At 36.2% G+C, this 15,835-nt stretch overlaps 1 long non-coding RNA gene across 2 annotated transcripts in view; it reads right to left on the bottom strand.

Annotated features, from left to right (window-relative positions):
• Window positions 1-2,394, bottom strand: part of LOC137858944 (uncharacterized) — a 51,728-nt gene extending 49,334 nt beyond the window's left edge. For both annotated transcript variants that reach the window (XR_011098085.1, XR_011098084.1), the window contains exons 1-2: window positions 2,070-2,394; window positions 1,447-1,488 (exon numbers count right to left, since the gene is read on the bottom strand). This is a non-coding gene — a long non-coding RNA (uncharacterized lncRNA). The remainder of the gene's footprint in view (window positions 1-1,446; window positions 1,489-2,069) is intronic.
• Between the last annotated feature and the right edge of the window lie 13,441 nt (window positions 2,395-15,835).

The following is a 15,835-nucleotide window of genomic DNA, read 5'->3' as shown; positions in this document are numbered from 1 at the left end:
CTGTTAATTTCTATATTACAGAAATTAATCCTCTCATTTGCACAGCAGGAAGCCAAATTACACCATCACATGCACAAATAAATCTGACATTTTGAGGATTTGACACTGCACCACAAAGAGCTGGTTCCAACATTACCTCCCACCTCACAGAGATAGCATAAAGGCATCTTTCCTGGACAAAGACAACAACAGAAAAGCAGCCAGTTCCTCAGCTGATGAAATTTGGCAGAGGTCTCCCAGTTTGAAGAGAACAGCTGCCATCCACCTCACAGAGATGCAGAATATAAGGAAAGGTGCATTTGTATGATTTGGAGGAGATATCTTTCTAAACTAGAAAGAGATCTTGTACCTGGACCTACAGCACCTTCAAGTTCCAGCTATAGCAGATGCCTCATGTGTGCATCCCATAGCTACCACAGGGAACTTTTGTCCTAAAAACAGAATATTGCAACAGACAGCACACAGCTAAAATAGGACAGATGAAAAAAGTCTACCTGCAGTGATACAGAACAGAGTTCCATCCTCTGTAAAAAGCACATTGCCTGTCACTTGACTTGACTAACAACTACAAAATGCCTGAGGAAAGGCAAGGTTTGTGGGGTAACGTGTTTTAATCATTTTTAGTTAGTTTGGTTTTATTTAGTTTAATTTAATTATTACTCAGAATTTGAATGTCAAAGACTTTCATATAGATCACAGATTTACCGGTGGGGAATCTCATCCACCTGCTGATTTTCTCTCATTCATTCCTCTCTCCTTTGTGGATCCGGTCCTCTCAGTTCTCATTTATAAACGTCAATTTCAAGAAAAAGTTAAAGACACGCAACTTCATTTATTAAATAGCCAACCTCATTTATTAAACAGCCATAAGAGCAATCACACTTTACTAAGTCATTGATTAGTGAGGGATACTTAAAAATTAGTATGCATCTGTGCAGTTAGTATAATCTAAATTGTTGATTATGAAAAGCCTGATCATAATCATCCAACACATGCTGCTTATATCCAAAGCACACCTATATATCTTTTCAAACTCCTGTAAACCATTTAAAATTGAACCTTCACTTAGGAAGTGTAATTACAAAAAATACACAGATCTTCCACAGAAAACAGAAAATGCACCTGCCAGTTCAAATCTGGCAAGGTGATGCTCATAGCATTAACAGGTGCTGTTTGTGAAGTTTCTGAAGGTATTTGTTTCTCTCTGCTTAGCCCTGGCACAACCACTTCTTCCTGCCTGTCACTCAGGATGGTGACAACCTGGGAAGACAGGCTTCAAGCCACTGCAATGACAAAAGTTTTACACCTCCTGCTTCCCCCCTCCCAAATTAAGCAGAGAAAGGTCAAGATATGTCAGCTTTTACACATCACACAGCTCTAAAGTTTTCTCACATAACCCCAGGATCTATCCTCTATTCTTAGAAATAGAAACATATAGGTTCTCACCTAACTCCAGGAGCTTTGGCCTTAGGAAAGCAAGCACACAGTCTGAAAGCAATAACAAAAAAAAAGAGAATTAACATCATGACGTAAAATTCTATCAAAAAGAGGATATTTGCTTGCAGGAATTTCTCCCTCCCTTTATTTCCCCCCATAGGAGTCAGTTAAGCATAACCTTGTTGGTAGTTTGTTCTTTCATATAAAAACATAATTATGATCTGATCTGCAACCACATGCCTTAAATAAAAGGCAGCTGCTTATATGATCTGCTCATTAAGTGCTGTATTCTAAATACATACAAAGATGCCAAGGTAATTAACAAGGCACAAAAGCTTCTGGGAGTTAAAGATACAATAAGAGCTGGGTTGAGACTCCTCTTTACATTTACAGGAAAATAGCAAGAAATCTATGACTATAGATTTCATTTTAAAATCACTTTGCTCCTCAGGATGACATTGCAGAATTATTCTCTTTGAAAAGATACAATTTATTTCCCACTGTTATAGATGCTTAAAAAAGGAGTTTTGGTACTTCCAGGATTTCTTCTTTCTGCTTTCCCTTAAGTTTTAAGGCTTCTTGATAACATCTCATGGAATGATTTAAACATTTTTGGAAATATGAAACCTTACCACTTAATGAGTCATTTTTACACCAACTACCACCTCCAAATGTCTGTTTTCCACCTTCTCCCCCTCCTCATAGATCCTTTTACTGTTTTACATTATACTGCAGTCCTAACTTCTCCAAATATCTATGCCACTTCCTTGCATAGAACAAATCTTCTCAAAGTTATTTCACTCTAAAATCCTTGCTTCCTCTTTAGGCACCAAGGCAATTGTAAAGCTAAACCACCTATGTTAAGAATCCACTTACTATTTTCTGTAAACTACACTTAGAGAAATGGAGAAAATTTGTTTTAGCTAACAAGATACACAAAGTCTTTCCTAGTACCACTATTACCTTTCCTTCCTGTGAACTTCATTTGAAAAGGTAAGAAGTATGGTGAAGAGAATTTAAAAGCCACACCTGTGCTAAAAGGAAATAGATTTCTTCTCACAGATGCAAGTGTTTATGCTTTAAAAAGAAAGAGAAGAGGGCTTTTTACCACCTAGTTAATTAAGCATGCCTCACAGCTCTCCTAGTGTTTATTTCTCAGTATGGCTAAATTGAAATCCCTGGGGTACTGCTGTCTTCTCAGTAGCAGGTATATACTTCCCAATTTTTCTCCCATGAAACGCTGAGATTTAGTAATACAGCCAAAGACTGAGTACCTGAGCAAAAAGCAGTAGGAGTGAAATCTCAGAAAATAATCATTGTGCTGGCAAATAAAATGTCCTTTGCTTAATAATTCAAAACCAAAAAAATAATCAAAATTAAACCAAAGTTTAGAACTAGGTTTACCTTTTTTTTTTTGCCCTGACCTGCGCAGGAAAACAATTCTGTCTCCCCACTGGCTGAAAGGCCTATATTAGACAATCCCCCTACCAAATATTTGGGGTCAGGGTTTACTAGACTTGGGTATTTAGTCTTCTGGTCAGAGCAAGGCTTTGTAAAACATCCAGCTAAAGTGGCCCATTTCTCTAAGTGATCACACAGGCTTGATAATGGAGGGACTATATAAAATTGACAATTAGGACTTCTGTTGGAATACAGAAAATATGTTTGGAGTGAGCTTAAAATCTTTTCAGGACTATACTGAAACACAACATTTCCACAGTATAGCAAAGCCCATTTTTATTTTTATTATTATTTTTTTACTCTTTTTTTTTTTGGGGGGGGGGGGGGGGGGGGAGGAGGAGGGATAATTGTGGGCATTTAAGTCCTCCTGAAATCTAGCTGTATTCCTATTAGCCAGGAGCAATAATTAACAGCTCTCTTTCTCTGGAGTCAGGAAGAGAGAATCATGTGAAGATGAAAGAATTTTATAATAGGCCTAAACTCTAGGATTTCTTATTATCTTTTAGGATGTCTGATCCTGAAGGCCCTTCAAAAACTGAAATACAGTTCACAGATGCTGACATTGCAAAGCTTTCTAACGGGGGAAAATGAGAGAAGGAAAAAAAATACCTATCAGATACGTCTGCTACATGGAGAAATAATAAATGCCAGATATAGATTTTTATTTCAAACAAAACAAAAGACACTGAAAAAGCATAAGTTATCTCTTTTCAAAATTGAACAAAATTAGCTGAACCACAGCAATAATAATATTATTAATAATGATCATGGTAATGATGATGAAAAGATATGCACTACTTTAACAAAGACTGAAAACAAACTATACTCTTGAACCTGAAAAATGTGAAAGTCGAGGAAAAAGAAAACAAATGGGCATTTCAAAAAGAACAACAAACATAGGAGATAAGTAATCCCAGAGATCACTGAAGTAAGAAAGAACAATGAATTTACAAAGCAGATGGATTTCCAAGTCAAGTGTAGAGAAGCCTGAATGAATCTGCACAGTTGAAGCAACGGCAGTGAGATGATCATAAAAATGTTTAGCAGCCTTTCTGGAGATGTGAAAAGCTCAGTGATTTGTGATACATTTTTTCAATGCCTGGCCATGGCTTTACTGCAGTTATCCGCTGGGGCTCTGGCTGCACAGCAGCTGGATGCAGCCGAGGGCAGAGGGCACAGGTTGGTGCTGTCAAACAGCAGGATGCAATGGGATCCAAGCGGCTAGACTTATCCAACACTGATCTCACAGGCTATACATATTTATGCATTAGTGAACAATGTTGCAAGTGGAGCTGCTAACCTCCTCAAATGATAATTACTTGTCCAGAAGTACTTCATCCAAAAAGTACTGCCTGGCTTGTCTAATAGCTGGTAGAAGTATCATTGACATTATCCCATTTCAGCCATGTTATATATTTGTTTGTAGTCATCACTACAGTGTTTGGTCCTTACCTCTGGGACTCATCCTCTGCATTATATATGAGGAGTTTATACATGAGGAATTTGAGAGAATGTAATCCCCCGTGTCAACCACCTTTTGTCCCCAGTGGCCTCATTAAAGAAAGAAATATTATCCTTAAGCAAGCACATTAAAAAATGGAAATGTGTGAAGACAATAGCTGAATTATTCAAACTGCTCCTTAGTCATCATGATCATTTTAATGCACATAACCCTGATTTGGTTTACATAGTTTTTTGAGGTTGCACTTGATTATTTCTTTTTCCACAATTCCCAGATAAAGCACAGAATTAACTGTTCATTTTACCAAAATAGATGCTCCAAGGTTTTCTGAATGCAGCTTTCCTAATCTTCTAAAAACCTCATCTGGGAATCCAATTCTGATGCATCAGAGTTTCTGCAAATGGTGCAAGCTGCAATGTTGCTTTTGTTAAGGGGGCAATCCCTTTCCTAATATGTAGAAAATAGACTGAGAATACTCAGGACATCTCCCCAAAGCAACTAAAACTTCACTAATATTTTTTTTGTCCCTTCCAAGGTACAACAGAATCAATTATCTAGATGGGTGACATCTCACAAACCCATTATGACTGTACATCTCTCATACACTGCTTTATACTCTCATCATTTGGTCATTCACTTTCCCACATCCTCCTGAGCCTGGTGGATATTTAAGAGCAATCAGAAAAAAAAATATCATAATAAAACTGCTGATTGCAAAAGAAATATAATGTGCTTGCTGATGGGGGTCTAAGACATTTCTGGAGCACTGGGTCACCTCCTCCATTAAACTACTTTGTCTCTTGAAGGGGATAAAATATGACCAAGTTTTCATGAGGTTACTACCCCTACAGTAATGAGAGTCCTATTTCCTCTTATAGTCCCATGCCTCATTTTTGCATTGGCAGAAAATCTCATTTCTCACTTCTGTACGTCATTCACTTTCATGAACATAGAGATCACACAGTTTAAATGTGACAGATTTTTTGCCTGTTCTATCAGAATATCCAGTGGTGTTGATTTAGTGCTTGGAAACAGCTCTGAGAACCTCTCTGCATGCCTTTTTGGTGGGCTGGAAAAATATCTGTGAGAAGAGACTTGCAAAGATAAATCAAAGTGTGAGAGACTTTACTAAACTAGAAAATTTTTTATAGCATTTAGATGATACCACAACACTGTTAACCACAGTGTAAATGATTGAACAAGTGATGAATCCCTTAGAGGAAAAAGCCATTAGGTGGTTTTAAATCCATTAAAAAAAAAAAAAAAAAAAAAGTATTATGTGCTATAAAGAGCAAAAAGATGTCCTTTTCTTTCCTTTCTAATACAATCCTCATCAGAGTACTCCTATGCAGTCTTCCCAAGGCATTTTATCAACGCATGCCAAACAACTATTATGTTGAGTTTCAATATGATTTACTAATTAGCATTTGACATGAAATGCTGCTGATAGGCACCATTTTCATCCACATGAGAATCTCATCTTAACCTACCAAGATGATGCAGAATTTAGTTATTGGTAACTGTGTTTGTTATAGCTCTCACCTCCCAGCAAAATTGTCCAAGCAGATTTGATTTCATAAATCCAGTGAAATCCTTTTCTCACAAGTTATGTCTGTATAAAAATAACAGTGGTTAGGAAATTATTTTTCAAAGGACCCACCCTCTGTCCTCTGGCTGCTTAGTATGGACAAGAGACTCCAACACAGGTTTTCTGTCTTTCCAGCACGGTATCTGAGTCAACATGCTTATTAGATCTCCTCAGCTGTGGCTGCTGAAAATGTCCAACTTTGTTTAACTAATTAAATAACCACTGGAGCAGTAACCTGACTTTCCTCTCTCTCGCATGACTTCCCTAACCTCTTTCTTGTCCAATGAATGTTTAATTACTGAGGTGAAGTGAAACATATGCAACTGAAGAGGTGAGTAGATCTTGCCTACAGCATGCTTAATAGCTTAGTTATTCAGGCAGTCTGATGAACAAATGGGTAAGATAGGGTTAAGTATCAACTTTAAATCTTCTGAGCTCAAACTTCTCCAAAATTAGCAACCCATTCTCCAAAGTGGCCTGTGGCTAATTAAGACATGTGGTCTGGTTAGCTCACACTTTTGAAACTTACTTAAGAATCTAAGCTAATAATTTTTGCTACCACCTTCCACACCTGCAATGCCCCTGAATAAAACTTTGGGAGGGCACCCACTATTTTTAACTCAAAGCTCTATAAATGAACATCTAGGGTTAAGAGATTCATTTCTTCAGACCTCTGTGACAATTGGTAAAACTCCCTCCATGAGAATATTTTCATAGCATGCCTGATGGACGGTCACTTGTGCAAAAAATTCTTTCCCTTGCTCTTTCAGTAAATAAAAGTATTGTATACTCAGTAGAACAACTAATGAATGAAAACATAATCTGGGTATAAACTCCCATAAGTTATAGACATATAGGGAAGAGACAATACTTTCTAGAAAGAAATACAGATTACAGAAGGAAAAATTGATTTCTTCCCACTGACTGCAGGTGTTTGGGGCTGTAGTTTTCCACTTCCAGGACTCCTAGAATGAATTCAGATCATGAATCAAAACCCCACTCAGAAGAAAGAAATCAAACATCACTCCTGGTCCTTAAATCTGTGATGGATTAAAGTGTAAGGAACATTGTGAAACTCTGGGTCAGCTCATATTAGACATTTTCTGTTAGCAGCTCCCCATGGGAAATGAAATCATCCTAGGGCTCAAACCTGCAGAGGCCAGGCCCCAGCAGAATGCAGGCTGAAGTGAGCAGATAGCTGCAGCCATGCCTGCTATTGCATTGACTCCAGCAGGCATTGTTCTAGACTACGGGTTTAGGCAGTCCTTCAACACAAAGAAGAAAAATGTGCTGACCTCCACCAGCTCTGACAGAGTGTAAATTTTGACAAAGTGTAACTAGGATCCCAGAAGACCGCAGTGTTTTTTAACAACCCCTTACCATGGTATTTTTCCTATATCCATTAAGGTTTCAGAACAATCAGTATTGGATCCTCCTTGACAAAAGATGGTAAAAAGAGAAGTATTCCTGTGCCTACAACCTGACAGGGTGACCCCTGAACAAGCATATTGCAACTTCCATGTTTCAGATTCTGCTTCTCTCCTTCTCTCGGCAACTGCCTCTTCTCTTTTGTTAGCAAAGTAACTAGCTGTCTGCAATTTAATTGGGGCAGTGAGAACTACTCTAAGACTCGACTACTTCAAGCAAGCAAGCAAAACTTCCCCTCTTAGCACCCTGCTGAGGCTGCTGCTTCTTGGGCTTAAGGTTTTTGTTTGTTTGTTTTCTTTTCAGCCCACTGCTTCCCAGCAGATTTTCTCCTGTATGAATTCTGTGTGTGTGCCCTTTATAGTCTGGGAGGTGAGCTGAGTTTTCATTTACTCACAAATCTCACAAGTGTTCTCTAAAATAATGCAGGTCAAGGAATGAGAAGCATCCCTATTCTGTACTTGAATTTGAGAAGCAAAGACTGTTTTAACCTAACCTGCCCGTCACAAATAGAAGTTGTCACAGATCTTTCTAAAGGAAAGGAAAACTGTATATCAGGTCAGTATTTTCCTTGTCTGTTATCTTAGTTGTCAAACAGAAGGAAAAGGGCCTAGTAGAAAGGTGACAGCAAAATAATGATTTTACTATCAGCTTGCTGGATTAGGAACAATCTTTCCTATGGACTGTGAAATCTATTGTTGATGCTAATTATTGTAGGTTTTAGAGGCAATGTCATCTTCTCTCCAAAATATCATAAGCCACGCTTTATCACACACCGTCCTTTTTTGGGATCCTGTTAAGCAAACACTGAAACAGAAAGATTGACTTCAGTGACGACAACAGGACTATTCTCACACTTAGAGTGATGCATCTGATTAAGAATTTAGCTGAAAAAAAAAAAGAATTAAAATTCTCTTTCTTATTCTTTAATGTTGCTAATAATGTTATGTCCCACTATTTTCTTTAATTCTTCTCTATTTTCTAATGATAACAGTTCTTCATCTCTGAGTTTCTAATGTGTCCATTGCAGTGAAATAGGAGTAATAAATTAATTCACCTGTACATTCTTCATTCTTGCCTTTGCCTGATGAAAGAGGAAATAATCCATGCAAGTAGATCAGGTTACTTCTCTTAGTGAAATATTCTGTTTCTGTGTACTGTATTTTTACCCAGTTTGTACATAAGCTGCAAACCTTATTTATAAAAGTACCAGGCTGCAAATTGGGTCCCCAATTCTAAGCCATTGTCACCTATATCTTTAACGTAAAATTATTCTCTAATAATATGACTAGTGATCTCATATCACACACATATTGATTCACGTTTGTCACAAACGGCATTTGTCACAAACTTGGCATTTCATGATCACCTAGTTCATTCTGAATGATCTGTTGCTACTGAATGAAACAGCACCTACATGTATGATCATTATATTCTAAAAGCATCAGTGCAAGAAGCAATGTTTTTGCTAGGAAGGAGACATTGGCTTTTTCACTCATTTTTTAAAAATTCCAAACCCTGTTGCTTTGACTAGATTATATATATACTTTTTTTCTCTATTCTAATGTAAGTTTCCCTGCAACTTCAAAAGTAGTCTTTTTTGTTGGTGGTGGTGTGTTTTTTGTTGTTGGTGTTTTTTTTTTTGTTGGTGGTGGTGTTTTTTTGTTTTTTTCATTTCCTTATCTTGTCATTAACTTACATGTCACTCTGGCTTTCGTGTTTCTCTGCCATTCCAAGATTAAAATGTTAAGTAGAATGAATGTGTTTAATAACATTGCTGCAACCTAATAACCAATTGTAATAAATCTTCATCTGTTTTTTCTTTTTTCTTTTTTTTTTTTTTTAACATTTTGAAACTTCATCAAGAAATAGTGCTAAAAGAATTAAACTCAAAATAAAGGAAATTAGACAATAGGGATACTTTTGTTGTTACTGTTATGTTTATCTTTTGGTTGTTCGCTCTGGGATTATGTTGTTATTTTTATCTAGGTCTTTATCTTTGCCCTGTAGGCAAATAGCTTTATGAAAGTATTCAAAGTGGCCTTTTGACAGCTAAATAGGATAGAAGCAAAATTTCCATTTTATTCAAAGCCTCCTTCACAAACCATGCAATTTTCCTTATCCACCCAGTTTAAATTCAAGGCTTCTCTAGTGATATCACACTCAGTCAAATCTGACAGGTTATTTCTATTAAAGTTTGGGGTTGAATGGAGACTAACTAGAATGTCGATTCTATTGCTAATATTTCATTCCAGTGACAGAATGCAGTAGTTTGGATGAATTTAAGATGATAAAATTTATAACATTGCTGGAATTGAAAAACTGTTTGTTGATATGGTTCAATTTGTTTAAATAAAATAATAGTCCTCCTGATGCCTTTAAGTGATATTTTCTCTGTAATTGCTTTTAATTATTTTTGCTGGTATGGCCTTAATAATTTGGCACTGTAATAATTTGTTATTTAAAGGATTTTGTTGTATCATTATATCCTGAACCATATAATAAATGATCAACGCTGTTAACTTACCATTTTCTGTTATCTTACTAAAGGAAAACACACTTTAGCATTTAAACTCATGGGGAAAATATTGTGTATTTAAAAGCTCCCTAGCATCAATTGCACTTTAGAACTTATTTTGTTTAGCTTAATGTAGTGGAAGCTCATTCATTGCTTTTCTGTTTCTTTCCCTTCAACTGATATTCTCTGGCATGTTCAGCTTGTTATTAAAGGAGGGATGAGAAAATACAAATTATTGCATGTCAATTGCAATTATTGAAGAAAGACAATGACATAAATGACAAGAGTACTTGTGGGAACAATGTGTATTTCAATGGGAAGGAGTGGGGTTATCCTCCAATAGAACCTATATTTTCTGCAGTGACAGTATAGCATGAAAATGTACAAATGTAACATTATAAAATGACAAGCAATAGGCAGACCTTTTTATCTATACAGTACTTAATTTCTCATGTATTGTTTAGGCTTACCATGCTGGCAGCTAACCAATTAGAGTTTAAGTAGCTAACAATCTAACTTTATTTGAAGAAAATGCTATAATATGTATAACATATTTTTGAGAGCTGGATTGAAGTACTAGCATGCAAAGGGCAAGTTAAAACTCTCACAAAACTAGTGTCATGTGTTAGGCTGTTCATAAACTCTTCATAAAGCAGATCTCAGGTATAGGCTGAGATTGCACTGGACTGAAGCTTGAAAAATTAAGTCACATTTCTTGACTGTTTCTGCGTTAATCTCTGTGTACGGATCAATCATTTTTATTAATTTCCTAGCTGATGGACCTTTACTGAGTTCCATTCATCCAATTGTCTGACAAGTTTTATAGTGTTAGTGCTATCTTTTACACCAGTCTTTTGTCTCAGAAAATCTGTATGCTATTACAAAATTAGCAGCAAAAGAACAGTTTTTCAAAGCAGAGTACAAAAGATATATCTATAATATATATAAGATATATATATTAATAATATATAATATATATAAGATATATGGTTTAGTGGGGACTGTTAGTGTTAGGTTAGAGGTTGGACTCGATGATCTTGAGGTCTCTTCCAACCTAAAAATTCTGTGATTCTGTGAAATTCTGTGATTCTGTGATAATGACACAGTAACGGTGTGTACACATGAATTTGAACAGACAAATTGTGCATACTGACTACTCAGGTAAAACTGTATTTGTAAACAAGTTTCTTGTTTTCTGTATATTTTCACTCCAAGTCACTATTCTTGGATTTTGATCATTTAGTGAATGATGCATTGCAGTGTGACTTTTGGTATAGTATCGGTCTATTTCAATTCTCTTACTTCTGACTCCTGCCCTTTTGGGCTGATTTATACAGTGTACTGCTAGAGAAGGAACTGCCAATGACAAAATAGAACAGACAACATGGAACTTGTCTTCAGGGAATATTCCAGCATTTGAGCTTAATATTTGCTATTCATGGGTATTTCTCTCCAGCTATGCTCTGCTGCTCAAGTGTTCCCAGACAGAAAATGCATCACCATTTAAACACAAGCAAGATGAAATATGACATCATCTCCCTATTTTATTACCTGATCATCTTCCAAATTCAAACAGATATTAATGCATTTCATTTCACCTGTTATTTAGTTATGATCTTAAATAAGTTCTCAACCATAAAGTTAGGTCTATGGATATCAAACTTTGAATGCAATGATTATCCCAGAAAATCTCTGAAATTCTGTTCACTAAGTGGGGAGAAGGATAAGACACAGGGCTACATAGCCAGGGAAATAATTCTACTACACTGTAGTACAGTGTAGTAGAATTATTATACTACATAATTATATATTATACTATACTATACTACAATGCTCAAGCATTGCTAAGGATCCCAAATTGGCCATGTGAAGGGTAGTGTGTTAGGCCAACAGTCTAACAGTCTGTCAGTACTCTTGATCTTACTTGCAGTTACCCAGTTGCTTCTGAAATGGGATTTAAAAAAAAAAAAAAAAAAAGGAGAGAGAGAGATTTATAAAGAAAATCATCTCTATATCTAGTTTATTTGCTAGAGTCCAGATCAAATTATAGAAATACTGAAGTCATTTTCAGACAATAATTTTGAACAACACTTGTGAAATGCACCAGTGTCTCTCAGGCAAGTTTGAGTCTGAAGTGGATGGGTTTTATGGTTTTCTCTTTAGCATCTGCAGCAAAGAAGATGTGTATGCCTCTCTCTTGGCTTTTTCAAGACCAAATAGGCTTCTCTCTAGTGATAGACACCTGAGGTGTCACCTCTGACACCTCTGAGCTGTCAGAAGCTGCTTCAAATAAGATTCAGCTGTCATCTCCTAGCAGGACTTTAGATGCGCTTCAGACATCCTGCATGGCATCCATCTGTAACTACAATAGGACACAGATCTTCTTGGTTTATATCTGCCTTAATTCTGTGTTAATGCAACTCTGGGTAACCATGATAAGATAAAGCACAGGACATACAGGGAAAGACATATACCTAAGATGTTTTAATAACCTTCAGTATGTCAGCTACATCTTTATCCATTCATGTTTAGGTGTGGTGGATCCAGATTCTACATCAGTGAGTCCCCACAAATAAATTGCAAAAATGGCTGATTTCAGACAGGCAATCCAATCAATTTCTCCTGTAGTGGAATTTTCTAACTTAATTTCATAGCCCTGGGAGCACAGCTATCTATCTAGGTCTATTGACTGGGCTGGATGTACACAGGTCATTTAAAAGATAAAGGCCACATACATACCAGGCCTCTGTACCACATTTATTAGCAGCGGCATCTTGACTTTCAACATCATCAGTGTCATCTGGACCTATGCTGGAGTAAATGAAATGTGTCAGAACAAAAGACTGTTGCCAAGAGTATAGATATACATTAGTGATACACAGGGAGGTTCAGTCACAAAGATAATAACCAGCATAGTCTTTGCAGGAGACTGCCCAGCTTGGTGATTTTATAGCACTTTTAATCAAAGGGAGAATAAAAAGGAAATTGCTGACTTGAGTTTTGTGGAGCAATATATAGAAGAAACAAGTTCAATAAAGGCATGTTTATTGCTATTTGATATTCACATTTCAGGAACATGCAAAACCCAAACAGAGGGTCTCCAGTGAGAACTATTGTTCATTATTGTTACTTTTGGAAATCAGTCTGTATGACTAGTGACTTTCTTACAGTTGCCTGGAATCTGAATGTCTGACTGAATTGTCAGGGACTGAATAGGTGCATGCAGGAAATGTATGGCCCAGTGCAAATTCCTTCTGATTACAAAGTCATTAAACTCTCTTTGAGACCTGTATTAAATAGGTTTCAGTACAGCCAATGCTTGTATTATAGCATGGGTTTCTCTTCAGCTTTTGTCAGATATGATGATTGCCAAAAAGAGATTTTGGTACAACTGTACTAGTGCTCATGAGAAAACATTTTGGGAGCCATTTTTGTCAACATTAATTTTGTCCACTCTGTTCAAAAATAAATAAATGTATTCTTACCTTAAAAAAAAATAAATCCCAAAATGATATTTAAAAACTTGAAGATTTTGTATATTCTCTTTCATGATCTTGTGGAGAAATAGGCAAGGTCTATCTTGCAGGTTGGTCACTACCCCTAAGCAAACATCAACCCATTTTGATGTTTAAGCTGCACAGAAAAAAATCCTTAAGGAGCAGGTAACTTGGTCTTCCTGCACTAGGAAAATGTATTAGCCAGGTTTATTTATTTTATTTTATTTTATTTTATTTTATTTTATTTTATTTTATTTTATTTTATTTTATTTTATTTTTTATTTATTTATTTTTTTTTCTAGCTGAGTGCTACACTGATACAACACTTCCAGATCCATAGCCCCATGAAATTTTTTTCACCCTATAACATTCAATTCACAGCAGAAATGCTTTGTTGCTTTGAGGTCTCATTTTCCCAGACTGCTCTGCGAATTTATATTTTCCATGAGTCACCACCATTTTCTCTGTTGCTCACTTGCCATATGTACAATGGGAGTCCTGGCATACAAAACAACACAGAAGAAATAATCCAGGTTGGAAGCCCTGGCAATAAAGATGAAAGGAAAATGCAGCATACTCAAACTTTAACTTCCACAAAGTACTGTCGCAATTCTTTAAGGCTGGGACTTTCAAGAAAACAGAGATTTCCAAGGGGAACATAAACAAATAATTAAGATTTTAAACACTTAAAAAAAAAATCCAGAGGAAACTTTCCAGCAAAACTTCCTTCACTTTGGAAAATATAATGCTATCCATTTATATATTCCAGACATGAAGCACTGAAGAGAAGACTTCCTAGAGAGAATAAACACATGCCAGTACAGAAAACTATGCCAAAAAGAATTTGATTTTTTATTGTTAGGCTACTTCGGATCGCAGTTTTCACAGTACCCATTCAGATGCACCTTCTCGCTGAGAGCTTTGTTTCAAAAAGCTGAGAACATGCTTCAAAAAGCAGCTTTTAATGCACTTCTTGAAAATAAGATTCTTGCAGGACTTGGAAAAGCTTATTCCTTGCCACTGAAGGATTAGTGTTAGGTTCAGTTCTCATAGACAGCCAAGACTTAAAGTCTCATGCATCACCACAGTTACTGCATGTCTACTCTAACTGCATAACCCGTATGGGGACTGGGCCTCATCTCAAACTCTTACTTGCAATGCTAGAAAACATTATCCACCCAGAGGTGAGCTGAGGACATATTCTCCTGCTTTCATTGCACATTTTCTATCCTTTCAATAATATCCTTATGAAATGAGGATATGGAAATTATGTGGAATAAAATGTTGCACCAGAGAAAATTTAGATCAAAAATAGCATTGGCAGTTTCCTTTGGTAGTTGTCTAATCCCTTCTCTTGTCCCAGGGCAGGATAGGCAATCTTAAGACATTTCTAGCAAGGACAAATGGAGACTCCAGAGCCTTATGGACAAAACAACTCCCATGAATCAGTCTCCTTTCTCTTACAAAGTTTTGTTGTTGTTGTTGTTGTTGTTTGTTTGTTTGTTTGCTTGCTTTTTCTCCAGATACTTTTTCCAAATTTTATTTTATATATATATATATATCCAAATCTTTATTTTTCCAGATATATAAACCAAATCTTTCTTTTGAAATTTAAACTCAGTACGTTTCCTGAGCAGGAACTGTACAAAAAAAATTATTACATTTTTGCTAACAGCTGTTTCTTGCGTATTTGAAGACTCCTCTCATGTCTTCCCTTCTCCTAGATTAGATAGACCAATAGATCACAAATACGTTTGTGCTTTCATAGTGTATTTCAGTGGTTACTGAAATCCAGGAATCAACTACATAGTTTACAGGAGACTTGAATGGCAGCACAACAGGTTACAAAACCCAGTGTTGTGTATGAATGAAGAGTGTGTGAACACTTATTTAACATCAGTATTTGCTTATGGTGCATTATGGCTTTTTCTAATTAATTGCTTTGTGAAGTGCTTGATTATGATAGCAGTGAATGTCTTACCTGTCTCTTCTTATCATTTACTTAGAACTATTCTTTTCAGCTGAGATATATATGTATCTGAGAGCTCATTGAGATATGAGGTAGGAAACAGTAGATTCTCATTCCAAAAACTTGTTATCTGATTATCATAGTTACTAAATAAGGCCTCTTAATACCTCCAGCAAATCAGAGTATTCAAAAGTCAAATGAGAAAAAAGAAACAACATGAAGTATTTAATTTCCCCATTTTTAAGATCTTTCTTATATTTTTCCCTCTTTGTGCCAAACTTTCAAGATGTAATTGGAAATGTTGGATACATTTCTTCAAAAATGTCCTCTGAACAAATTACCAAGTACCATTCTGTGAAATAAATGGATCAGAAAGAGCAGCCTTTCTTCAAAAGAAAGCAGGCAAGCTGATATTCAAGTATTCAGTCTTTTATAGGTTGTCACTCGTTTCCTCAGAACATTCTTGGGAACCAAATTA

This window comes from Anas acuta, chromosome 6, assembly GCF_963932015.1.
Source record: "Anas acuta chromosome 6, bAnaAcu1.1, whole genome shotgun sequence".
In the NCBI taxonomy this organism is placed as follows: domain Eukaryota; kingdom Metazoa; phylum Chordata; class Aves; order Anseriformes; family Anatidae; genus Anas; species Anas acuta.
This window is presented reverse-complemented; position numbering and strand designations above follow the sequence as displayed.